This window comes from Clarias gariepinus, chromosome 16 (assembly GCF_024256425.1).
Source record: "Clarias gariepinus isolate MV-2021 ecotype Netherlands chromosome 16, CGAR_prim_01v2, whole genome shotgun sequence".
Taxonomy (NCBI): domain Eukaryota; kingdom Metazoa; phylum Chordata; class Actinopteri; order Siluriformes; family Clariidae; genus Clarias; species Clarias gariepinus.
Window position 1 is genome coordinate 11,715,473 of NC_071115.1, and position 27,386 is coordinate 11,742,858.

At 39.2% G+C, this 27,386-nt stretch overlaps 1 protein-coding gene across 2 annotated transcripts in view; it reads right to left on the bottom strand.

The window, feature by feature from the left end:
- Nucleotides 1-17,712, bottom strand: part of spop (speckle type BTB/POZ protein) — a 118,733-nt gene extending 101,021 nt beyond the window's left edge. Inside the window, exon 1 of one of the 2 annotated variants that reach the window (XM_053514627.1) lies at nt 17,611-17,712. The gene's annotated coding sequence lies outside the window, so the exon portion shown is untranslated. Of the gene's footprint in view, nt 1-17,484; nt 17,505-17,610 lie in introns of those variants that run through there. The other variant, XM_053514628.1, reaches the window with a different exon arrangement.
- Between the last annotated feature and the right edge of the window lie 9,674 nt (nt 17,713-27,386).

A 27,386-nucleotide genomic window follows, 5' to 3' on the forward strand; every position in this document is an offset into this window, starting at 1 on the left:
AAAAACACACACACACACACACGATTTATGCCAGCACCTGCGGGGAACGTCTTCTTCCGTTTGAGTCTCTGCCGGAAACGCGGGCTAGCGTTAGCTGAACCTGGTCCAAGCCCGGATCAGTTTCAAAAAGTTTCTCCTCAGATGTTCAGAGAGATTTTTCTCCTTGTTGTGTGTTTTTCAGTTTCTGCTGCCAGACTGGCAGAGAATTAATGCAGCTGGAGACAGAAAAAAGAAGAAGAAGAAGAAGAGAGAACATCCTCAGCTCATCGTCCTCAGGCTGGTGGGTGTGTGTGCGTGTTTATACACCGTTTCCTGCTTTCATGTCTATTACGTTGAAACACTGCCATTCAGTCAGCCGGTCCAAAGTGAGCTCACACACATACGATACAAGATACACACAGACAAAGGCATCCACGCAGACACACGCACCCAAAACAAACACAAATACAGATGAAACGTTTATAAACAGATGCAACTGAATATGTGGAAAGTAACACCAATACCAAAGCTTAATCTGCATGTTTTTGGACTGTGGAGGAAACCAGAGTACCCCGAGGAAACCCACCAAGCACGAGGAGAACACGCACGCACGCACGCGCGCACACACACACAGTCCCGAGGCGCCCATGTTGCTAACCACTACGCCACCGTGGCGCCAATCATATTTTCTTAAATCTTAATCATACGTGTGCACTGCTGTTTAGAATAGTTATTTTTTTTACACCTATAAATAGTAAATAAATAAACATTACTAGAAAATAAATAGAAAACATTTCTACACTTATAATCTGTATGGGTTGATTCTGATTTCTGCTGATTAAAGCCCTGATCAGAGCACCTCTAAGTGTTATGGAGTGTGATTTGGAAATAAAGTTCACACACCCACACACACACACGTACAGGTACACTTTCACTCTCAATTCAGTGGACACGTCATTTTTAGGAACGTAATAAAAGTTTTACATGTGTGTGAAGCAAAAGTTTAATCTGGTAATAATACACAGCGAGCAAGGATTTAAAGAGCAGTGAACACCGAGCTCTAAACAACCCAGGACCTTTTTGTATAGTCATAACGTGTTATGGTACGACGCAACACGTAAGTCTCTCTCTCTTTCTCTCTCTTACTCGTTCCTCAAAAACAAAAAGGCAATTTCACAACCATATGAAGTATTGATTTCAATCAGGCAACGGCGTCTCTCTCTCTCTCTCTCTCACACACACACCTGCTCTTTTCCTACTATTACTTTTACCTTAAACACGTGACTCTGGCAACAACGCTCGGGTTTCTCTACGTGCTCTAATAACTGAGGTCGACCACAATAAAGCAGAAACACACACCACTGTGGAGGAAAAAAAAAAATGCAACACACACACACACACACCACGTTTACGCTAAATCTCAAATGCCACCCCGTTCTGCATATCCGGCAAAATCTCGCCCACAACAAATTGTTGAGGGTGTAGAAATGCCACTTCTCCGTATCGCCTTACAATCTCTTGACCTTTCGTTTTCCCAGTCGTGCTCTCTCTCTCCCCGTCTCCCTCTCTCCCTCCCTCTTTCCCCGTCTCTCTCCCTCTTTTCCCGTCTCTCTCCCTCTTTCCCCAGTCACTCTCTCTCCCCTTCCCCAGTCCCCCTCTCTCCCGTCTCTCTCTCTCTTTCTCCCCCTCTCCCTCCGTCTCCGTCTCTCTCCCCCTCTCCCTCCGTCTCCGTCTCTCTCCCCCTCTCCCTCCGTCTCCGTCTCTCTCCCCCTCTCCCTCCGTCTCTCTCCCTCCGTCTCTCTCCCCCTCCCCAGTCTCTCTCCCCCTCTCCCTCCGTCTCTCTCCCCAGTCTCTCTCTCCCCCTCCCCAGTCTCTCTCCCCCTCCCCAGTCTCCCTCTCTCTCTCTCTCTCCATGTCTGTCCAAATACCAGCCGTCATATCTGCAGCAATCTTCCTTTCACATGAATACTGATGAAGAGGTCACACCTGACAGTTCAAGGCGAAAACACGCTAAAGCTGGATGAGTATAAAGATATAAATACACACACACACACACCTGCCTAAAATGGTGTAGGTCACAAAACAGCTCTGACCCACTGACACACCAAGTCCACAAGACACTTGAAAGGTGTGACAAAGTCTCTAAAAGCAAGACACCATCAGCGAGGTCTCCATGGACTCCCGAAAAACAAACTCCACACCAGTTCCAACATGACCGCGCACCAGTGAACAAAGCGACATCAATAAAGACACGGATGAGCGAGTATGATGTGGAAGAACTTGACTGCCGTCACCTCAACAACACCTTCGGGATGAATTAGAGCGGAGGCTGAGAGACAGGTCCTCTCGTCCAACATTAGTGTCTGACCTGATTCACTTCTGGAAGAATAGACAAAAATGCTCTAGAGCTGTAGCTAACGAATATTTTAATAATCAAGAATTCTACCAAAAATCTAATCGATTAATCAAGTAATCGAATAAAACGTACTGTTGCTTAATTAAACATCAATGTAAAATATATACAAGAAACTTAGGGCTGGGCAATAAAACGATATGTATCGCGATAGACACGTGATCGATATCAATAAAAAATGTGGTTGATAAAACGTTCGATAATTTTTATTCTTTATCGGAAAAAAACAGAGGTTGCGAAGCTAGTTTGGTTGCTGTCATGCGCATTCGCTCCGCGACCGGCACTAGGACCCTGAAGTAGTACGGTGGTCGCGATTCAGGAAGTATAAACACATCGCTCAGTCATTGAGTCTGCCCATGGCGTTTCCGACGCTTCGCCAGATCCTATGTGATTTTGGGTCCAATTCCTAAAAGAGTGTGTGTTGCTAGAACACGTTGTTAGCTTCTCCGCTTTATTTTGTCGTTTCTCGCGGCAGCACAACAGCCCGTTAATTCATGCCTATGCAGTGATGAGAAAGACAAACGAGTCGATGCATGTCCATTCTTTTATTTACCGCGTTGTCAGGCGATATTACAAACTTCCGGGTGGATTCAGTACTTAAATCAAACCAAAAACTACTAAAAGAAAACAGGTTCAGGCTCTATATTCCAGCTCATCTCACATTTCCGCGGTCACGCACATTGGACTGCATTACCCACAAAGCATTGCCCGCACTGGACTACACTTCCGTAAACAGCTGCCGTAAAATCAACCACTCTCCCGCAACAGCGGGTATAATTGTGTAAACTCTTGAGAGAGAGTGTTCTTACAATAACTCGCGTGGTTATCCTGCCTGTTCGCGCTAGTTCCGCGTTTGGATTTACCGTCCACGCTACAAGGGCTAACTGCTAGTCTTCTGGTCCGCTTCCGGTTGCCCGTGACAGTTGCATTAACAAAGGCACTCGCTCTCTGGTAAACTAGCAACGTGGGGAGTGATACTGTTACACGATTGACGTTAGTGTATCACGTTTGGTTGCGCCACGTCGTTGTCTGATGCGGGTCTACTGGACTCCTCTTCAAAAGAAGAAAATGCACTTTGCACTATTTTATTACACTTTATTAAGCATTTCTTACATTTTCTTTCATTTTGCACCTTAAATGTTAAGAGATAATTGTTAAGTGTTCATTGTGACTTTAGACTTATGTTTACATTTTACATACACTGAACACTGATATGAAACACTGATATCGTGATACAGTTTTCAGCCATATTGCCCAGCTCTACAAGAAACAAAGATTAATTGTTTTTTGTTCTAAATCTACTTTTAATTTATTTTTTTCATTTTATTAAAAATAAACATCATCATTATTCACAATACAAGGAATAGCTTAACGTTAACCGAGATGAATTAAGTGGATTACAGTGCTCTACATTTTTATTTTAAAGCCTTCTCTCAGATGCAAAAACTAAAAAAAAAAAAAAAAAAGTATTTCAAATGACTTTTAGTATCAAAAAAACTAAGGCACACATTAAATTTTTATATAATTTTATCGCTCCCTTTCCTTTTGCCTGCCGCTTGCTGCAGAACGCTCCCTCCAATCAATACAAAGCTAACAGTTCGCGTCTCCTTCCGCTTTGTGGATGACGTAAACGCTTCTTCTTTATCTGTGTTAACTGGCGGCTTGCATCCGGAAGTCAACAAATAATTGTGCAAAAACATAATGCAAACCTTTAAAATAAATTCAAAGAAGCTTTAAAGCTAAAGATTTTGCCTCAATCATTTTTTTAATCGAATTACTCAAACTTGCGAACTCCGGATGATAGGGTGAGAACTTTACCACTGCGCCACTCCGATTAAGCACAGTTAGGCAACAGACACATACCCAGCTATCAACATAACTGCTTTTTGATTCCACTGATTTATGACCGACCCCATACAGAGTTAAAAATGTCACAATGCTCTGCATGTTCAGTATTTTCAGGTATTCATGCTACAGTAGCTCTGTGGTGGGATCAGAAAAGTCGAGCCAGAATTCACTCCCCATGTGTATTAAAACACGCCTGTGGTACAACATCTTAGTATCTTAGTGAGTATCTTGACAGTACACTGGATGTCCCTTACTTGGACCACTTCTGATTTTGTACCCACTGCACACCAGGAATACCACTTGAGACCTGCTGTTTTGGAAACGTTCTGATTTTCAAATGTTCTCAAAACGTGGCCCTTGATAAAAATGTACATTTATGACATGCGGCAAAAATCTCTTATTCAGAACGACTTACATTTATCTCATTAAACCTCTGAGCAGTTGAGAGTTAAGTGACCTTGCTCAGTGGTAGCTTGGTGACGCTGGGGTTTAAACCTGTGACCTTCTGCTCCATATTCCAATGTCTCAATCCCTGAGCTACAGTTTATTTGAATAGCAAATACAAAAGAACTGCACGCTTGCCCATTTTTTCGGATTCAAACAGCAACTTTGAAAACCGACTGTTGGACGTGCTGCATCTTAAATCCTTAAATTTCATATTTCTTTCCAGAAGCAGCTATTCAACCTCAAAAACAAGTGAATTCAACAATAATCAGCCAGGAAAGGGATTAACACAAACTCCTGAATAGATATTCCTGGGTATTTATAGAAAAAAGGGAAAAGAGAGAGAGAGAGAGAGAGAGAGGGAGAGAGAGAGAGAACAGCTGGCGGGACATCACCGGAAAAATGAGGAGGACATCTTAATGACTGTGACACGCTGACACTTTGAGGAGACAAACGACAGAAGAAAAGGCGATGTGTCTGCTGAAACAGAAGCGATCCAGAAACTGAACATTTGTGCTTAAGACGAGAAGTGTGCATTAAACGAGCAGCACAGCGGGAGACTGAATGATGTCAATTATAAGCACATCACCGGCAGACTTCAAGTGATGTAAAAAAATATATATATAAAAGAAAAAAAAACGATGGGGAAGATGAAGGCGATTTGTTTGAAATTGATGGAATCTGTAGTGTGTGCAGATTGTTTATGATGTAGTGTAAACACTGGTTTATACTTCTGAATTAAAGCGTATGAAAGGAGAAAGAGACAGAAGGGGGGTTTATTGCTGAATATCAGTTCAGCTCTATTCACTTAGTCACACTCTCACGCTTTAAAATGTTTGATAAATCTCCTGCATTAGTTAAGTACAAACTAAGACCGCATGCACGAAGCCACCGGCCTCACAGCACTGTGATCTACCGCGTCCGGGCACCAATCGAGCACTTTAGCCGGATTTCGAGCTTTACTTCCAGTTAAACTGATGCCTAGGGCGCTCCTGCAAAGCTCATTACATTACAATCAATCTTTTTTTTTTCCTCCCCAGGTCAGAGTAGGGCTGCATGATTAATTCCAAAAATAAATAAATAAAAATATAAATAAATAAATCACAGTCTCGATTTAGACATGCACACGATCTTATTTCTGAATGACGGTATTCGCTGGTTTCATTCATAATCCCAGGTGCTACAGTTTATCAATCACGTAAATCATGTAAAAGAATCATGATCTCAAGTCCCATGGAAAAAATATTATTCACACTTTAGCAAGAATCGTCGGACATCTTATTTGTTCGATCAAATTGTTGAGAGAAATTATAAATGTACTTAATTTACGTATTTTAATATAGTGAACCTATAGACCATTTTGTTTACAATATTAATGTAATTAGGAGTTATCTATACAGAAATACATTGTTCTGCTTTGTTTATTAACTTGTAAATTATCGTTTCTGTAAAACGCTGAAGGTTTATACGTGTAAAGGACACAAAGCCAAATCTTTACCAATAGACACATGTATCCCTATTTTTCATTATTTAGTTCTCAGGCGAGTGGGTGGGTTTGATATCTGACTGTTTTTCTCCTCTTCTCTTTGAACCCCTCGGGATCTCAGGTTGTCCCAGGAAGTGTCTTTTAAAATTTGAATAAAAAGCAAAAGGCCAATACAGAAAAAGCATCAAGCACCCTGGACCAGATGTGGTTTTCCAAAAGGGAATTTTTTTAGAGACAGAATATTTTCATCCTGCTGCCATTAGGATTTAAATGAGCAAATGTTTACCCGGCGGTGACATCAACACTGACCAACACAAACTGACTTTCCTATAATGAATCCAGTCCAAACCTACAGTTCAATTGTTTACATTTTGTACCGTGTCAGTCTTTGTTCCGAATTACAGTATATTCAATATTTTATTTCAGTAGTGTGAAATTTCCGCAGTGGCAGTCGCAGCAAGTATCCGAACTGCTTACGTTACCATGGCAACCTGTTGCTGCTACTGTGGAAAATTTCACACTTCAAAAATAAAACATTGAGCATATATTGAAATAAAGAAAAAAAACCATACATTAGAAAACAAATAACACTGAAACGTACACAGCTTATAAATTATTTGTTTAATGCAATATTAACAGATTATTGATTACAATATACCCTGCGCCTCGCCCAAAATCACCCACACTAATTCAATATTTCACTCATTATCACATTTGATTACAGATCACGACTTGGTGGCAAGTGCATGTGTGAAAATGATCCCTCGTGCTCCCAGGACCGCTCTTACACAAGTTCTGGAATATCATTAGGGAAGAACTCCATAGATAGTAATGATAACCTGGTTTTTGAGTAAATTCAGGTCATCAGCTGACTTCAGTTTTATTGTTGCTTATTAGTAACGACACCTTTTGTACTGATGATGTCATTGTGTGCCAGTCTACTTGGTTTAACATCAGGATATTTTGTGCAATAGTGGACTCGCATACAGTGACCTAGAGACTGTGTTAACGTTCATTACTGGACTTTTTTTCTTTTACATGCGTGTACATACACGCACATTTACTCACACATTACGTTAATGAACAGAGTTGCCTGAACGTACTACGAAGCTCACTGCTGCTACATACAAAACTCAGAAGACACACAAACAGCAACAGTGGTTTTGGACGAGAACCGGTCGGACTTCTACATGATAGACCCAGTGATGACGTTTTATCCAGGCATCTGATTGGCCCACTGTTGATTAGGGACTGTCCAGCACTTGTAGACAACACATGTTGGCAAAGCTTTCTTTCTTATTTTGTCTCTCATACTTGAGGTATATCTATAGCCCTATTCGGACAGGACTAGTTTTCCAAAACAACGTTTGAGTTTGAATTTTTTTCAGATGACGTCTGTCATTTTATGTATGCATTCGGACAGGACTAACATCTCCGTGTTTATTACGGAGGTAGGAGTAACTGTGTTTTACATGTAGGCGTTGCACAAGATCACACATACACATCTACATCCATTATTGGTGCGCAAACTTGAATATCAGCGCGCTAGAGATAGTACGGTAGTTCACATTAACCAAAACACAAAAGAAAAAGCGTTTTGGGAAAAAAAAAATTCACCAATGACAGACATTTGCATTCGGACGGGATTAGATTTCTCAGAGGACCTCCGAGTTTGCTGAAAAACAGTTTGCTCTGGAAATTTTTACAGAGATTGTGTGAGAGAAAGACAGACATGGCAGATTCAGATGGGATTAAAATCACAAAGTACGTCCCCCTGTAAAACTAGTCCCGTCCGAATCGGGCTTAAGATGAAAATTACAGGCCTCTCTCATCGTTTTAAGTGGGAGAACTTGCACAATTGGTAGCTGACTAAATACTTTTTTGCCCCACAGTACTTCTGTAGACATAAACAAGTAAGGCAACACAAGACAGGATACACACACACACACATCAAACATGAAGAAGACATGTACTTAAAAAAATAATAAAAAAAAACAGCAGAATCTAGCCTGAACTGTGAAAGAGCTTTAAAAATGTGCGGGATGTGGATTTGTGTATACAGAAAGCGACAGCGGTGCGCGTGTCTAAGAAAGCCGCTGAGCCTCCATATGAAAAGATAAAACCTTCCTCGTCACGTACGGCGTAAACCCATCAAACAGACTAAAACGCACCTAAACTCCCGTAAACACAAACCTTTTAAATATCAATCCCATTTATTAAACCTGCAGAACCAACAAAACCAAACGCCAAGTGCTCTTTAAACACGCCGCCTCAAGAAAACGCACAGGCGCACGCAATATGAGAGAGCAATAATATATTTCATCCCGTATATGAGAGCGCAGGCAGGCATTCGCAACCCCAATCCATATTTCAATTTTCATCCCCTCATGTAAACTAATTCAATTTGGGCTGTATTTCCTCACCAGCAATCGCCTGTGAGAAATGAGCCTATTCTCGGCCATGGAATTTAAACGCTTATATTTTTCTCGCTCTTTCTTTTCCCAGACACACACACACACCACACGAATTGGCAGAATCTCTGATATTTAAACTGAGAATATTAACCTTTGGTTGATTTCCAATTTCAAGTTTAAATGGATTGAGGTTATCACTTTAGTGGTTTAGTTTTAACACCAAAAAAATCTTCAGAAATGATTGTGCTGCACACGGATGATCTTCAAGTTTGAGACCAAACTTCGGAAAACATAATTATGATTAAATCCTTTTGGGAGACTTTGAATGCAGTCAGAAATATTCACTGCAGTAGTTTTTGCTATGTTTCTCTAACAAACGGAGGATTTGAAAATCCTTTTTTTGTTTGTTGGAGTACATGAAACTGACAAAACTGAATCAAGTGTAGACCGTCAAATGGATTCATTTCAATTTTAATTGAGGAATCGTTTTAGCCCTAATACATAATAACTACTGGAATTTTTTCAGTAAAGTATCTATCTCTCTATCTATCTAACCATCTTATTCATCTAATTATTAATTGAATATTTAAAGTAATTTTGTGTTTGTGGTTGTAACTTATCTGATCTAAAAGGTTTTGATTTCAAAAGTCCCTTCCGGAAACAACCCTTAAATCCACATCTGGGAATATTACAGAAACTCGTGGGATTTCATACACAGTCAAATCAATAAATAACAATAAGAAACGCTTTTTCAACAAGAAAAAGATCAGTGGCGAATGATCAAACTGATTTGAGTGAACATAAAGGCTACGTTAACTTAACCAACGAGTCGTGCAGAAAGACATCTCATGTCACACAATAAGTCAGACCTTGAGATGTACGAGTTACAACTGTAGAAGTCCACACTGGGATTTTCTTCTGGCAAAAAAAAAAAAAAAAGGCTCCTTTAACATATTTTTAAAACCACTCCCTCTGGATTGCCCATAAATCTCACTGCAGCCTCTCGGTTTCTCCACACAGTGGATGTGATGGCACAGAAAAGGGACTTTAGAGGTGTAAACCTTAAACTGTCAGTTAACACGTTCATTACTTTATCATACACAACAGCAATCACACTGACAGGAGAGAAAGACGAGCACTGCTGACCAGAACTGTCTTTTTTTTCTTCACTATTTTCAACCTGAAGTCTGAATCAGTGGTGCAGTTTGTAATCGTAGCCTGATTTCCCCCTGGATCAGTTTAGTCTCATATAAAATATATAAATATATAAGCAAACCAAAATGCAATCATTACAAGTTACATTAGAACTTTTTTTCTCCGCTAATTGGTTAAAGGAATTTGAGACAGGAACAAAAACTGCAAATGCAGGATGAATATAAAAATACATTACATAAATTATCTAAATTTGATAGTTATATATATCACAGCTTTTTCTGAAAATGCAAACTGCTCCCATCTTTCACAAATACATACGTTATGCAAAAGTACTACTGTTTCTTTTTAAGTTTATGTGCAGTTGGGGAACTACCACTACCAAAAAAATCCAACCTGGCGAAGTCTGGGGGTTTTACACCTGCTGAGAGTTCATTCATCCACTAGAGATGGTGAGGAATCAATACCGTTGGGGATCGAGATTCTTTTTGTAGAAATTCATGTATTGCCACACTGACTGCATAATAAATATAAAAAAAATAATTATACATATACTATCACTCAAAAGTTTGCGATCATTTCGATTACGAAAAATGATGATCGAGGCAAAATCTTCTTCCTCCAAAGTTCTTTTAATTAATTTTAAAAGCTTGCTTTATGTTTAATTGTTTGGCGTGACACAGTGCACTTCAAGATGCAAGCCGCCAGTAAACACGAACGAAGAAGGTCACTTACATCACCCACAAAGCGGAAGGAGACACAGTTAGGTGTGTATTGATTTGAGGGAGCGTTCTGTTGCAGGATACAAAAGGAAAGAGAGCGATAAAAAGATATAAAAATTTATTTTAATGTGTGCCTTTGTTTATTTGATACTTAAAGTCATTTGAAATACCTTTTTTAGTTTTTGCATCTAAGAAAAGGCTTTAAAATAATGTATAGTACTGTAATGCATTTAATTAATCTCAGTCAACTTTAAGCTATTCCATGTATTGTGAATAATAACAATGTTCATTTTTGATATAATGCTGTATGCATTTAAAAAATAATAGTAGATTTTTCTAAAAACAAAAACCATATATATTTTTTTATATTATATATTTTACATTGCTGTTTAATTAACCAAAAGTACACTTTACCTAGAATAGTCGATTACTAAAATATTCGATAGCTACAGCCCTAGATCACTTTCTAACTCCTTGGACGTTCCTGATTTTTATTTATTTCTACACTTTAAAACAATGCTGAAGGCGTCCAAAACCTGAGTTTGTTTAGGATTGTAACAAGTTCTGAAAAACAATATGGACTGCGATATTTATACAAATTGGATCAGCACCAAAATATTGTGATATTATTGTATCAGGAGAACCCTAGTGATTCCTAACCCTACTCATTATTAAGGGTCCATAATATGGAGGAAAAACACATCTGTATTGCACTGCTACACTCCAGGGTTGCAATAAGCCTCACATATTAACACTTGTGACACACTTTAAATCGCCCAGTACAACTCCACTGCATAATACTGCTTCTGTTGGATCACGTGTCTCATCAAACACAGGAAGCACAACAAACACAGGACCTAGAAGCAGTATCAGGATAACAATTAAAAATCTAGTTAAGGTTGTATAAACTGCAGCAGATCCACAGCTAACTGCACACTGTAACGTCACACAATGACTTTACTGTATTTAAAAAAATAATAATTTAAATTTTTTTTTAAAAAGAAAGAAGAGAAGCAGTGCCGTGTGCTGACCTGCACAACAAACTAACTTGAACAAAGTAAATTTAGAGTAATATAATCCTACTGCATGCATGTGCTTCATAAATAAGAGTTAAAGGCATGTAGTCATTCCCTTGAAACGGAAGTTTTATGGAATGATAGAGTAGGGCTGTCTCTCGCTACATGGCCTGGAGGTTTAATATTCATCTAAAAAGATGTTGAAAAAGTCTCATTTCCACTTCATCCTACCTTTCCTAAAAAAAATAAAAATAAAAAAGGCACTGCTATCGCTTCAGAATAATATTTTGTGTTGTCCAATCAAATTATCAAGTTGTTTAATAACCAAAGAACAAAAAGAAGCTCCTGTATGACTCACAAACACAATTCTTTGCTTCCGGATATCAGAATAAATAGTTTTGCTTTGCTGATTTGCAAAGCGTAACTAATGCAATTCCTCTGCTTCTGTCTGAAATTAAAACAGGCTTGTGGTAAGTCTTGGATTTACCATGCTGCTTGCGCCTAGAGCTGAGAGTTAAGACCTCGCGGGCCTGATGCACAGAGAGGAAGAAGACAGCCAGAGATGATGATGATGATGCACACGGGTTAAAATTAGCACAAGATGCAAAAGCACAACTAATGAAAGTGTTAAGATTCAAGATCAATAAACATTCTGTAATGAAATTACACAGCAGAGGTGAGCAGGCCTCCCACTGCTCTTACTGTTTATAACCAACCATTAGTGCTCTAGGAAGAAAGGCAAGAACAGAAAGAGAAGAGATGGAAGGAAGGAAGATAATGAGCAAGAAACACAGGAAATACAACAGAAGGAATGAATGAAGGAAAGAAGGAAAATGAGAAGTCTAAGATGGAGAGAACAGAGGAAAATCAGATAGAAGAAATGAGATGAAGGAAAGACAATAAAACAGGGAATAAAGGAGGGGAGGAAGGCAATAAGACAGAATAAACCAGGGAAAGAGGAGGGGAAGTAGGAAGGAGATGAGAGAGGAAGCAAAGAAGGGAGAAGGCAAAGAATGAAAGAAAATGAGAAGTAAGAAAGACAGAAGAAATGAGATGAAGGAAAGACAACAAGACAGGAAAAGAAGGAAGGATAGAAGAAAATAGGGGGAAAAGGAAGGAATGAATAATAAGAGTCAGACAGAGGAAAAGAAGGAATGAAAGAAGGAAGAGAGGAAATAGAAGAAATAAAGAAGGGAAATTAGACAGGGAAGAAGGGAAGTGGGATAGAAATAAGACGGAATGAAGGAAGGAACTAAGAGAGGAAGCAGGAGAGGGAGTGATATGAGAGGCAAAAGCCAGGAAGGAAGAAGAAACAAGAAACCTAATTTAAAACAACTACAGGAAACACACAGCTCTGTATCCATTACACTTCCATGTTACTGCTCGCTGCCATGTAATTGTTATAAGCGTTGTGTCTGACTGCACACACACTCCCACCAGAGTGGGCATACAAACCACCTGCTCTTTTCACTCGATGTGTTGTTTAGTGCTTCAGATTGTTTTGGTAAAAATTCATTTAATTTAACCAGCGAGAACTTATGACAAACAAATGATGAAAAAAAATTCCATCTCTAAATCTGCAGTGAACATACATTTCCTTCAACATTATTCAGTCCACAGTATTCTCAGTAAACCCTCATATACTCATGGGTGAGTGGACACGTATAGAATCGCTCATACTGGGCTTCGACAAGCTCATTTAATTTTCGAGCCCTTACCTCAGACAGCTGTTAAGTTCGGTTAAATTTCTTCAAAGTGTCTGTGTTTAGTTTCATAATGGCATTTCCACTTTTAACAACCATAACAAATTCAGACTCTCGGATCTCATAGAGCTCGACGCGATACGAATAAAAGCATATGTTTTCCACCCATTCACCTCTGAATACTCGGTCAACTTTCTTAATTTTTCTGAGAATCGCATTGTTAAAAGTTTCATCCTTCACAGAAAACTTTACTTCACAGCGCGCTTGACTGGACATGTCTGATTTTATGAGCAGAGGAACCGCTGTACCAACCCGTGACATGGTCCGATCAGGACGGTTCTACCGACTGAGCTGACCTTAAAGCGTATGATCGAAATTTGATTTCATTAGATTAATAATGTCTGGTATATTTATTTCATTTTGTCAAAGGATTTTGATGCATCTTAGTCTTGAGTTTGCCAGTTGGCGACCCCTCATCCCCTCATCTATGGGCTCGTTATTTTTTTTAAACCCTTGTATTTTAAAAACTCTAATGAATAAACAGGATCAGAAGGAGCTGAGGAGCTTGACTGACCGTATGAACAGACATTTCAACATTAAAAATACTAATTATAACAATGCAACAAAGAATCCACAGAACTAAGCACTGTTTAAAAATAAAAAAAATAAGACTTATGTACAACACTCCTAGTTTATTGCACCAGTCCCTGGCTCTTGCCTTTCCAGCTGCTCTGAAGTCGGTTTGTGAAGACTAATTCACTTAGACGTTATTAGACGTAATTCTAAATGACACCAGGATGAAGTAAAAGTGAAGGAACTGAATGAAGAACTGGTTACACTGATTAAAGAGAGAGCTGGGAGGTGTGTGCGTGTTAGGACGCTGTGCACTTCTGCACTCATCTAAAGTTATTTATCGGTGTATAATCCCTGTAGCACGCTTTAATTCTGCCTGCTATGCTCACAAAACGAAAGATTAAAAGGCCTGAATGGAATGGAGTTCAACAACTTCTGCAAAACTTCAGTTGGTGATGTGATACAGAACGTGGGATCCAGGAACCGGTTACTGCGATAATGTGGCAGGCTTAGGATGTTCACACGTTAAAATATTTGGACTGGGTCGCGATATTTCAATGCTTAATATCAGCAAAGACTGGTCCAGTCTTGGTTTATTAGGGCATATAATTACCCGAGCCAAGCAGTATGAGCAGTAAATAAAATTTCACTGCTTCGTTTTATTACCGTCTATTCTGAAATACAGAGTCCCGACTGGGGGGGCTTGCGTCGGGATATATATATACGATGCTACGTCAAAGTACCCACCAGGGCTGAGCGATATAACTGCGCATAACACACATCAATTTCAGAACATTGCACAAATCAGAGATAAACCAGGAAAGGTCAGGAAATTATTTCCAACGTGTTTAAGTGCACTGTTTAATGTTGCGCATGTTATTTAAATGGGGAAGCACTGGGTTCCTAGCATTTAAGGAAAACCTGATACAGTATATCTAAAAATCCTGTGCAGTGACTGATCGAGCTCTAACCTTGTTCTTTACTCACTCCTTTCTGCTCACTTTCAAATTTAGATTGATTAAGCCATGCTTATCCTGCTTTGTCTTAAAACACACGCATATAGATTCTCATGAGGAGGATGTAAGATTACGGTTTCAGAGTTTTGAGATTAATTAAACTCCATACACACCGTATCGCTTGCTTGCACGCACGCTTTCTCTCAATAGTTATTACAAGAGAAAGTGAAAGCAGAAAGAAACATTCAAGTTACTTTAAAATCAAGTTTTAGTCATTATTATTATGTTTTTTTTTGTTTAGTTTTTTTTACAACCACACATGGTTGAATAAACTTCTCATCAAGGCGTAGTAATTTTAACACTGCTTACGCTGGATTTTGTTGACCTGGCAACTCCGGGTTATGTTAAACGTCACTTCTATGGCACACACACACCTGGGCAAGCCAAAATGAGGAGCTATTTAAATATTCAGATAATGACTGATCACACTGGAAATCACAGATTCTGCATGAGCTTCTGAGTGGCTGTGCTGTTCTGCCTTTTTCTCTAAACTCGATGAGTAAATTAGTCTTGAAATACACTTAATACATGTGTTTACACAAATCTCGAAACACTGCAAGCTTAAATCAGTCTCTGAACACGAGCGAAAGAAGCTAAACACGGCCGCTTGCTCACAACGGCTCAAGACTTAGGAGGCGTTTGAGACGATAAAACGTCATAGTTTCTTTATAATCCTACATGTGGTAGACTCTAAAGTTCACATACTGGCATCCTGTGTGGCAAGAGTGAATTATTTGCCAAATTTGTTTAGAAATAATAATTACGGTGGATGACAAAGAAATGTGCTGCTAATTGAAACAAAATTTTGTTGTTTGATTTAATTTTAAAATTCTTTATTTTATTTTTATTTCAATTTTATTTGTATAGCGCTTTTAACAATCTTCATTGTTGCAAAGCAGCTTTACACGATCAAAAGAATTAAGTTTGTATGGAATGTGAATGAATCTAAATTTTCAGACAGTCCTGGATGAGCAAGCCGAGGGCGATGGCGGCAAGGAAAAATTCCCCGAGATGGCAATAGAAAGAAACATTGAGAGGAACCGGACTCAACAGGGAACCCATCCTCATTTGGGTGAAACAGAGAGCAGGAATTCATATTGTGTGTTAGGTGGCAGCCAATTCAGCTATAACAGTTAATGGTAATTCATGTTAATATGGAGTCCAGGTAGTTATTAAAATAAATGAATATACTATAAACTCTTATTTGAAGTTAGTTTGTATTGTTTAAATGCTGCTCTTGCTTTATAAGTGAAAAAACTGATATAAGGAACAGGCTACATGTTTAATTCAGTTGTGAAGCTGTTGAATAAAGCTAAGGTATAAAACTTTTAGATTATGACTCAACTTTTTTAAGAGTTTAAAATTGTAACAAAAATCGGGGAAAGAAGTTATTATCAAATCGGGTTATTTATAAAATAGAGACACAGAAACACAATGTTATTTGAATCGGCACCTAGGCATGGTGATAAAATTGTATCAGGTGGTGATTCCCATCCCTCACACACACAGCTCTAAACAAACTAAGCAAATAATTTCCTCCTACCACACAGGACACTGTGCTGCCTGCCAGTTTTGTGAATAGTTTAGAGTGCACTATCTGCAGGATTATAGAGAAACGACAACGCCTCAAGTGCATACATAACTAGCTACCTTAAAAGACAAAACTAAAAATTAAGCGACTTTGCAATCAGCGATTCATGAGACTTTGCTTACTCAAGTGTAAGTATTAAGAGAGAGTATTTTTTTAAACAAATTGCACCAACACTAAATAAAAATAAAAAGCATAACTGCCCTGAAGATTATATTATCTTAGTATTAACATTCTATTCATACACACAAGTTCAAATAAGGTTTGAGGTAAGGGTGGCACAAACAGGTGTGACAGGTACTGTAAGTGTGTGTGTGTGGGTGGGTGTGTGTGTGTGTGTTGGGATTAGAACCCTTTGAAATCTAGCATACAGCAAGTCATACATTTCGCCTGTGTACATCATCATCATCCCTCACTACTTTTGTCTTCACTTGTCTGTTTTATTTCCTCCTCAGGGCTGTAATATTTATTAGCTGTCCCTTCATTCTGCAATGCAGCACTGATTTAACCCGTCGCCTCTGCTCGCAATGTGGCTCCCTTTCTGGCACCAGGCACTTCTGCAGCCCTGCACTGCGCATACCAAAGGAAAAAAAATAGAGCTCGTTATTTAGCAGGATATGAAGCCGGGGCTGTGCGCATGCGCAGAGCTGTAAATCCAGCTATACAGTAATACGGATCTTTTTTTGGCAACTGACGACCAGGCCTCCTAACAAAAAATATGTATATATAACATATATATAACAACTTGCCTTGCGAATTCATTAAACAACAGCTATAAAATGTATAACCACAAGTTGTCAAACCTTTTATTTATTTGCGGATTTTTCAAATATGAAATCTGAAATTCACGCTAAGGCACAAAAGTCAAAACACAAACAAAAAATGCTAGCAAGTTCACAGACTTAGCGAGCTAGCCGGCTAATCAGACGCGGACAGTTTTCATTACTAGGCAACAGTTAGTGAAAGGGCTAGCACGCAAATGTTAACTAAGTCAGCGAGAAAACAGCGGGTTGATTCATTAATAAAGCGTCAGAGCAACGTTGCACTGTAGACAGATAACAAACTGCTGGCTCATTATATAATATAATATAATATAATAATAAAAAACACAGCTGGTAGAACTAGCTAACCTGCAGTTATAGAGAGTTATTCGGCTCGCGCACCTTATCTGTCCTCCATGCACCCATAAACCAGTCAAACATCTCACACGGTCAAAAGCGCCGTCTTTAATCTCAGAGTTTCCTTTTCAAACTTACCTTTTCAAAATCTTTCCTTCGACCGTATCGTTTTTTTTTTTTTTTGGTTGTTTTTTTTTTTTTCCTCGAGCGCTGCTTCACGTCCGGGTTAAAGCGCGTGACGACACTCTGGCGGGCGCGCGCACGCACGCAACGGGACGCACGAGCGGGCGCTCTCAACTCCAGGGTTTAAAGGTGCAATAAGTGGTTTTGTTTTGACTTGTGCAAAAACCTACATAATGTGTGTAACCTGTTTGGAAAAGTGCCTTCCAGTCTAGAATCCATGCTCCTGTCAGTTGAAACATATAATTATGTACTTACATGAAAAAAACAGGGAAAATTCATTCATTCATTAATTCATTATTCATTCTAAATACTGCTTTATTCTGTATGCAGGATCACAGGGGTTTATTTATTCATTAATTTATTCTCTTTATTACATTAATTCATTCTATATTGCACTTTATCCTGTATACAGGGTCGCATAGGGTTCATTAATTAATTAATTTGTTCATTCATTTATTCATTCTCAATAATGTTTTATCCTGTATGCATGGTCACAGTGGTTCATTCTTTCATTTATTCATTCACTCACTCAACCTCTATACCGCTTTATCCTGGATTTAGGGTCGCGGAGACCTGGAGCCCATCCCAGAAAGCTTAGGGCACGAGACACGGACACCCTGGACAGGGTGAAAATCCATCGCAGGGCACACACACATTCACTCGCACACTACGGGCAATTTAGGAACGCCAATTACTCTAACTTGCATATCTTTTGGACTGTATATATATATATATATGTATATATATACTACCGTTCAAAAGTTTGGGGTCACTTGCAAATTTCTTTTTTTATTTAGTGATTTATTTTCTACATTCTACAACAATACTGGGGATTTAAAAACTATAAAATAACACATATGGAATTTGGTAATTGCGTAACAACAAGAAAAACAACAGTTAGTTGTTATTTTAAGACACAGAGGTCAGCCTTTCTGTAATAGTTCTTGCAAGAACAGTATTGTCAAGTGCATTTGCAAAATCCGTCAAGCACCATAATGAAACTGGCTCTCATGAAGACCATCCCAGGAGCGCAAGACCAAAACCTACCTCTGCCACAGACGAGAAGTTCATTTAGAGTTATCAGCCTGAAAAATGACCAATTAACAGCACCTCAGATTAGAGGCGTTATGAAGTCGTTACAGAGCATAAGTAGCAGACAGTTTTACTCACTTTTAACTGTTCAAAGGAGATTAATGCATGTTTTGGATGCCTTCAGCATTCCTTTACAATGTAGAAAGAAATAACCATCAGGAACCATCATGGAGTTAAAAAGCGACCCCAAACTTTTGAACGGAAGTGTATAAATATTTATATATTATATATATATATATTGTGGCATAGGCGGGGTTTCGGCTGGCGACCATCATGCATTGCGGGAGGGGTTGCTGTGTGTTCACCGTTTGGGAAAGGTGTTTGGGTTAGTGGCTTTGGCCATGTTGTGTGTGTGTGTGTGTGTGTGTGTTAGGTGTGTGTAATCTATTGAGTGTGCTTTGGTTTGTGTGTAGGCTGAATTAAATTAGTGGTTCTTGTGTGAATGTGTTGCTCATGCTTTTGAATGACTGTGTGCTTAATAAAGTACTCCCAGCCATTTGCATTGAGCAGCAATGAAACATGCTACAATATGTATATATATATATTTTTTTTTTTTTTTTTTTTTTTTTTTTTTGGCGTGATGCTGTCACAAAATCGTCTGGACAGACATACAGATATACAGACCAAATTTTTCTGAGACTGGTTCTGGGTCCTCCAAGTATGAAACGTGTTGTTTTTTGCCTCACTGGGGAAAATTGCTCCCAAAGAAGCCACACCCACTTTTATAGCATGTTACCTGGCTGGTTAGCCCACTCACAATTATTTGTACTTTCTCGTTTAGGGCAAGGCAAGTTTATTTGTACAGCACATTTCATACACACTGGTAATTCAAAGTGCTTTAAATAGAAGAAAAGAAAATAATCATTTAATGAAATAAAAGATAATAGCAATAAAACTTTATAATGAAAACTTGTAAATTTCATTTAAAATAAAAATAAAAGACTAATTAAAACTAATTAAAACAATTTCAAATAAAAATAAAACAGTTTAAGATATTGGATAAACATAAAATAGTGCAGTCAGTTCGGACGTAGAATAACGGACGGACGTTGCTCATTGAATAAATGCACAGATGAACAGATTAGTCTAGATTTAAATGTGACTAAAATTTTAGCACGTCTGATCTCTTCTGGATCTCTTCTGGCTAACGCTTAATGTCAAAACTTGTATTCATGAAAAAGTATCATGGGTCATGTACTGTATGATGATGTCACTAACTCTACTGTAGTAATGGTTTCAAAACATAATCAAATGAATGGATCCAAGGTAACTGTTGTACAAAAGACTGAAAATAGTTTCATATAACAGTTCTATAGGCAATAAATTAATATTAAGCTGCTGACATTTCAGACACAATATGGACAAATAATTTGTTTATTTCTGCTTGATTAATGAAAATCATTCCCAGACAAGCTACAGCTCGATCAAGCTTCGTGTGCTGCCATGCCAGCATGCAGAGTGACTGACAGCTATAGTCTAGTGTACTAATGGCGTCATCGTAACACTCAAAATGCAATATGCGTGATGAGACAAGGTGAAAATGCAGTCTTACTTTCCTAGTGTCTTAGACATGCAGTTAAATCCAAGCCGACATTACTTATACTTGCTTTACCATTTTGACACTATCAGTGTATGCTAAGGCTACTGAGACTCCCTCAATAAGGGAAACAAGGCACTTACATCAGAAAAAAGTGTCTTTTCCTCAGGCAGTACACATCATGCATCTGAAACCTACTAAAGCCAGCATTGTATACAGCCAGTTCACTGCATCACCCTGCTCTATCCGCTGTGATCCCAGGAAGCTACAGTTTAGAGTTATTACAGTTCCATCACACCTCCATGTCTTAGGTTATTAGTTATTACTTCTTTGTATTGATGGTTTCATATACACAGGATCACACTTTGAAACCAAATCAGGCACTTCATGCAACAGATCAAGCACTTCTTAAACCAGCTCAAACATGTCATACACCTCTCATGTCTCCAGGACATCATACACCAGCTCAAGAATGTCATACACCAGCTCAAACACATCATACACCACGTCAAACAAGTCATACACCAGGTCAAACACATCATACACCAGGTCAAACAAGTCATACACCAGTTCAAACAAGTCATACACCATCTCAAACACATCAAACACCAGATCAAACACATCAAACACCAGGTCAAACACATCATACACCAGCTCAAACATATCATACACCAACTAAAACACACCATACACCAGCTCAAACACATCATACACCAGCTCAAACACATCATACACCAACTCAAACACATCATACACCAGCTCAAACACATCATACACCAACTCAAACACATCCTACACCAGCTCAAACACATCATACACCAACTCAAACACATCCTACACCAGCTCAAGTATGTCATACACCAGCACACATATATCATGCACTAGCTCAAGCACGTCATACACAACTCGGGCACAACATACACCAACTCAAACACACCATACACCAACTCAAACACATTATACACCAGCTCAAACACATCATACACCAGCTCAAACACACCATACACCAACTCAAACACATTATACACCAGCTCAAACACATCATACACCAGCTCAAACACACCATACACCAGCTCAAACACATCATACACCAGGTCAAACACATCATAAACCAGGTCAAACACATCATACACCAACTCAAACACATCATACACCAGCTCAAACACATCATACACCAACTCAAACCCATCATACACCAGCTCAAACACATCATACACCAGCAAAAGTATGTTATACACCAGCACACATATACAGTATCATGCACTAGCTTAAGCACGTCATACACAACTCGGGCACAACATACACCAACTCAAACACACCATACACCAACTCAAACACATTATACACCAGCTCAAACACATCATACACCAGCTCAAACACACCATACACCAACTCAAACACATTATACACCAGCTCAAACACATCATACACCAGCTCAAACACACCATACACCAGCTCAAACACATCATACACCAGGTCAAACACATCATAAACCAGGTCAAACACATCATACACCAACTCAAACACATCATACACCAGCTCAAACACATCATACACCAACTCAAACCCATCATACACCAGCTCAAACACATCATACACCAGCAAAAGTATGTTATACACCAGCACACATATACAGTATCATGCACTAGCTTAAGCACGTCATACACAACTCGGGCACAACATACACCAACTCAAACACACCATACACCAGCTGAAACACATCATACACCAACTCAAACACATCATACACCAGCTCAAACACATCATACACCAGCTGAAACACATCAAACACCAGCTGAAACACATCATACACCAACTTAAACACATTATACACCAGCTCAAACACACCATACACCAGCTCAAACACACCATACACCACCTCAAACACATCATACGCCAGCTCAAACACATCACACACTAGCTCAAACACATCATACACCAGGTCAAACACATCATAAGTCAGCTCAAACACATCATACACCAGCAAAAGTATGTCATACACCAGCACACATATATCATGCACTAGCTCAAGCACGTCATACACAACTCGGGCACAACATACACCAACTCAAACACACCATACACCAACTCAAACACATTATACACCAGCTCAAACACATCATACACCAGCTCAAACACACCATACACCAGCTCAAACACATCATACACCAGGTCAAACACATCATAAACCAGGTCAAACACATCATACACCAACTCAAACACATCATACACCAGCTCAAACACATCATACACCAACTCAAACACATCATACACCAGCTCAAACACATCATACACCAGCAAAAGTATGTTATACACCAGCACACATATACAGTATCATGCACTAGCTTAAGCACGTCATACACAACTCGGGCACAACATACACCAACTCAAACACACCATACACCAGCTGAAACACATCATACACCAACTCAAACACATCATACACCAGCTCAAACACATCATACACCAGCTGAAACACATCAAACACCAGCTGAAACACATCATACACCAACTTAAACACATTATACACCAGCTCAAACACACCATACACCAGCTCAAACACACCATACACCACCTCAAACACATCATACGCCAGCTCAAACACATCACACACTAGCTCAAACACATCATACACCAGGTCAAACACATCATAAGTCAGCTCAAACACATCATACACCAGCAAAAGTATGTCATACACCAGCACACATATATCATGCACTAGCTCAAGCACATCATACACCAGCTTATACACATCATACACCAGCTCAAACACACCATACACCAGCTCAAACACACCATACACCAGCTCAAACACATCATACACTAACTCAAACACATCATACACCAACTCAAACACATCATACACCAACTCAAACACATCATACACCAGCTTATACACATCATACACCAGCTCAAACACACCATACACCAGCTCAAACACAACATACACCAGCTCAAACACATCATACGCCAGCTCAAACACATCATACACCAGGTCAAACATATCATACAACAGGTCAAACAAGTCATACACCAGGTCAAACAAGTCATACACCAACTCAAACACATCATACACCAGCTTATACACATCATACACCAGCTCAAACACATCATACACCAACTCAAACACATCATACACCAACTCAAACACATCATACACCAGCTTATACACATCATACACCAGCTCAAACACACCATACACCAGCTCAAACACAACATACGCCAGCTCAAACACATCATACGCCAGCTCAAACACATCATACACCAGCTCAAACACATCATACACCAGGTCAAACACATCATACACCAGGTCAAACAAGTCACACAACAGGTCAAACAAGTCATACACCAGGTCAAACAAGTCATACACCAACTCAAACACATCATACACCAGCTTATACACATCATACACCAGCTCAAACACATCATACGCCAGCTCAAACACATCATACGCCAGCTCAAACACATCATACACCAGGTCAAACAAGTCATACACCAGGTCAAACAAGTCATACACCAACTCAAACACATCATACACCAGCTTATACACATCATACACCAGCTCAAACACATCATACACCAACTCAAACACATCATACACCAACTCAAACACATCATACACCAGCTTATACACATCATACACCAGCTCAAACACACCATACACCAGCTCAAACACAACATACACCAGCTCAAACACATCATACGCCAGCTCAAACACATCATACACCAGGTCAAACACATCATACACCAGCTCAAACACATCATACGCCAGCTCAAACAAGTCATACAACAGGTCAAACAAGTCATACACCAGGTCAAACAAGTCATACACTAACTCAAACACATTATACACCAGCTTATACACATCATACACCAGCTCAAACACATCATACACCAACTCAAACACATCATACACCAACTCAAACACATCATACACCAACTCAAACACATCATACACCAGCTTATACACATCATACACCAGCTCAAACACACCATACACCAGCTCAAACACATCATACACCAGCTCAAACACATCATACACCAGGTCAAACACATCATACACCAGGTCAAACAAGTCATACAACAGGTCAAACAAGTCATACACCAGGTCAAACAAGTCATACACCAACTCAAACACATCATACACCAGCTTATACACATCATACACCAGCTCAAACACATCATACGCCAGCTCAAACACATCATACGCCAGCTCAAACACATCATACACCAACTCAAACACATCATACACCAACTCAAACACATCATACACCAACTCAAACACATCATACACCAGCTTATACACATCATACACCAGCTCAAACACACCATACACCAGCTCAAACACATCATACACCAGCTCAAACACATCATACACCAGGTCAAACACATCATACACCAGGTCAAACAAGTCATACAACAGGTCAAACAAGTCATACACCAGGTCAAACAAGTCATACACCAACTCAAACACATCATACACCAGCTTATACACATCATACACCAGCTCAAACACATCATACACCAACTCAAACACATCATACACCAACTCAAACACATCATACACCAGCTTATACACATCATACACCAGCTCAAACACACCATACACCAGCTCAAACACAACATACACCAGCTCAAACACATCATACGCCAGCTCAAACACATCATACGCCAGGTCAAACACATCATACACCAGGTCAAACACATCATACACCAGGTCAAACAAGTCATACACCAGGTCAAACAAGTCATACACCAACTTAAACACATCATACACCAGCTTATACACATCATACACCAGCTCAAACACATCATACACCAGCTCAAACACATCATACACCAACTCAAACACACCATACACCAACTTAAACACACCATACACCAACTCAAACACACCATACACCAACTCAAACACACCATACACCAACTCAAACACACCAACTCAAACTAATAATAATATACCAGCTCAAACATGTCATACATCACGTTAGACATTATATACACCAGGTCAGGCACATCATACACCAACACAGGCATGTCATATACCAATGCAATTCTCTTAAATTATTATTCGTATAAAACTATTTACTGTTCATTGTTGCAAAGCAGCTTTGCATAATTAAAAATAATAATCATTTAGAATATGTACAGAAAAAAGTTTAGACTATAACTATCAGTTTGTCCCTGCTGAGCAAACTCTCAAAAATTTTTTGAGATGTCAATAGGGAAACACTTTGAGAGGAACCAGAATCCCATTCTCATTCAGGTGATATTAAATAGTATGAAAAGTTCCTAATGACTGGGCACATCATACACCAGCTTAGACACGTCATACATACTGTATCATACTCAAACTCAGGCACGTCAAACACAATAAAACGCCTGCTCTGGCACATCATACCGCAGATCTGGCATGTCATATAGAAAATAAATAGCGCATTGATGCATCAGTGGTGTCTAGACTATTTCTTTACTACTTAGTGCACAATTTTGACACTACATCATAACTCTAAGCACTTTGACAGTACTTAACTCCCGTCACTGTCACGTTGTTTTGGCTATTTTATAATTTTGAAAAAATGCCTAATCGTCATGGGCAGAGTTTAGGGTGGCCCTACAGTACATTGCGCAGAAAGTTCACATCCCACTCACCAGATGATATTAAAAAAAAAACCTGCACAATGTTCTACATTTCATCGAACATTTGCCTTTGAGATAAAAAATAATAATAAAAAAGTCAAAACGTCTGTGGAAGCTGCGAGTTGTGAAATTTGCTCACTGGGGAAAAACAGGCTTTGGTTTTAATTAAGCTTACTAAATAATTGTATGAGAGTGTATCCATTTTTGTTGACATATGATTTTTGTTTTATTTCGTCTCTGTGAGCTCAGCAACTGAATAAATATTGAATCTGTCTCTCACCCTGTGTGTGACTTTGCAAATGAGTTTGCATGTGTGTGTGTGTGTGTGTGTGTATACAGTCTGTGTTCGTCTTCCAGACCTGCATCTCAGAGAGATGGGAATCGGAGCTGAAAGAAATTTATGAAAAAAAAAAAAACATGAAAGAGAGGAAAAGGGGAATAAGATCAAAAACAACAGGGAAGGGCGTGTGAAGATATGCACAAACTGAATATGGCTTCGTGTTCAGCGTAACGCTGTCACTCAACCCTATAAGGCTGGGGAAAGTATTCACTTCTTGTTACAATGCCTGGCAGAGAAGCAGAAGATGGTGCCCTTTATTTCTGAAGCGTTTGTTTCATACAGTGCCAGCACACCTTCTCTTCCTGCCCCTCTGATGCCGTTCTAGTCTGTAACTTACCGTGACGTCTTTGAAGTCGCGGAGGTGTTTTCTCAGGCGTCATTTTCATGCTTCAGTGCAGGACAAAGCCATTCTTTTTCCCTATTACAACAAGGTGAATATTTTTGTTCTTGACTTTGTGTGCCAGTAACACAGGGTTTGTATTTTAGAGGATGCTTGTGTTCAAAGTCAAGAGGAAAAGTGTCAGCACGGGCACTGACATAAAAAGCAGGGAAAAAAGTAATTCTGTGAGATGAGAGCACTATTACGCAGATTACATATTGTACTGTAACATACTTATATTCATGAGGGGAATGTGAATTTTTGTTGCATTGCAGATTATTCTGGGGATTACGATGAAAATTATTTGAACACATGCAAGGTAATTGTAATTTTCTATACCGGGCATCCTGTACACGGTGGGGAGAAGGTTGAAGACTATCCCAGGAGGCTTTGGGGACAGGGTGCCAATCAAACCCTTGACCCTGAGGTGTAAGACCACAGTGCTCACCACTACTCCTCCGTGCTGCCTGGATATATCTTCTGATTTGTGGCACTTTTAAACTGTTTGTTTGTTTGTTTGTTTGTTTGTTGCTTTAGTCTATCAGGCTTTAATTATGCTAATTATTCTATTTTAAATTGCTAAATCATGTCATTTTTTATATTGCTCTCCCAGAGTATTTGAGGACGCCACAAACTGGTGATGCTTTTAAATCTGGTCTTAAAACTTTTTTTTATTTTTTTTATCAGAGCTTATGGTTAAAATCAATGTAATAATCATTATAAATAAAAGGGCAGCACGGTGG